The following is a 613-nucleotide window of genomic DNA, read 5'->3' as shown; positions in this document are numbered from 1 at the left end:
CTTGGAGGTCTTTTCTTCCTCTTTTTGAGGAATGAACTTGGTTCCCACTTTGTAATGCAGCAGAGGCTGTAAGAGAGAACAATTTTCATGGGTCCTGCTCATGACAATCCATGGCTGTTGCTCTGTCCTCAGTTCTGTGCCTCAGCAAAGCCAACCTGAGAGTGGTGCTGGCTGAGGCTTTCACAGAAAGCACAACTCCTCTGAGAAGGAGAGAGGTCAAGTAAAATCATGGAGATTTGGTCCATCTGTGCTTGATGCACAGCATGCCAAGTGGAAAAATCTTCAAACCACTYATTTCCTGAAGCTGGCAGAAGTCTCAAGTGTAGAATCACTCCATGCAGATATGCTTTGGTTTTTAAGCAATTGCTGTTCCCCACTATCAGAGTATAAAGCAAGCTGGATTTATGGTCTGACTGAGAAACTTTTGTGCTCTTAAAATTGCGGGGTTTAGTCAGGACAGTATTTTTTTAGTTTTTAAATTATTTCAGAACTGAGGGGAAGTATGAAACAGCTCCTCCCTTCATCTGACAAGAGGTAAATATGCAGTGCTGATGGGGAAAGCATTTTTATGTTGTCAGTGACATTCTGTGAAGGCATCTGAGTTCCYGCACTT

Source organism: Malurus melanocephalus, unplaced genomic scaffold (assembly GCF_030028575.1).
Source record: "Malurus melanocephalus ecotype Western Australia unplaced genomic scaffold, MMel_1.1 scaffold_338, whole genome shotgun sequence".
Classification (NCBI taxonomy): Eukaryota; Metazoa; Chordata; class Aves; order Passeriformes; family Maluridae; genus Malurus; species Malurus melanocephalus.
Note: the sequence above shows the minus strand (reverse complement) of the source record.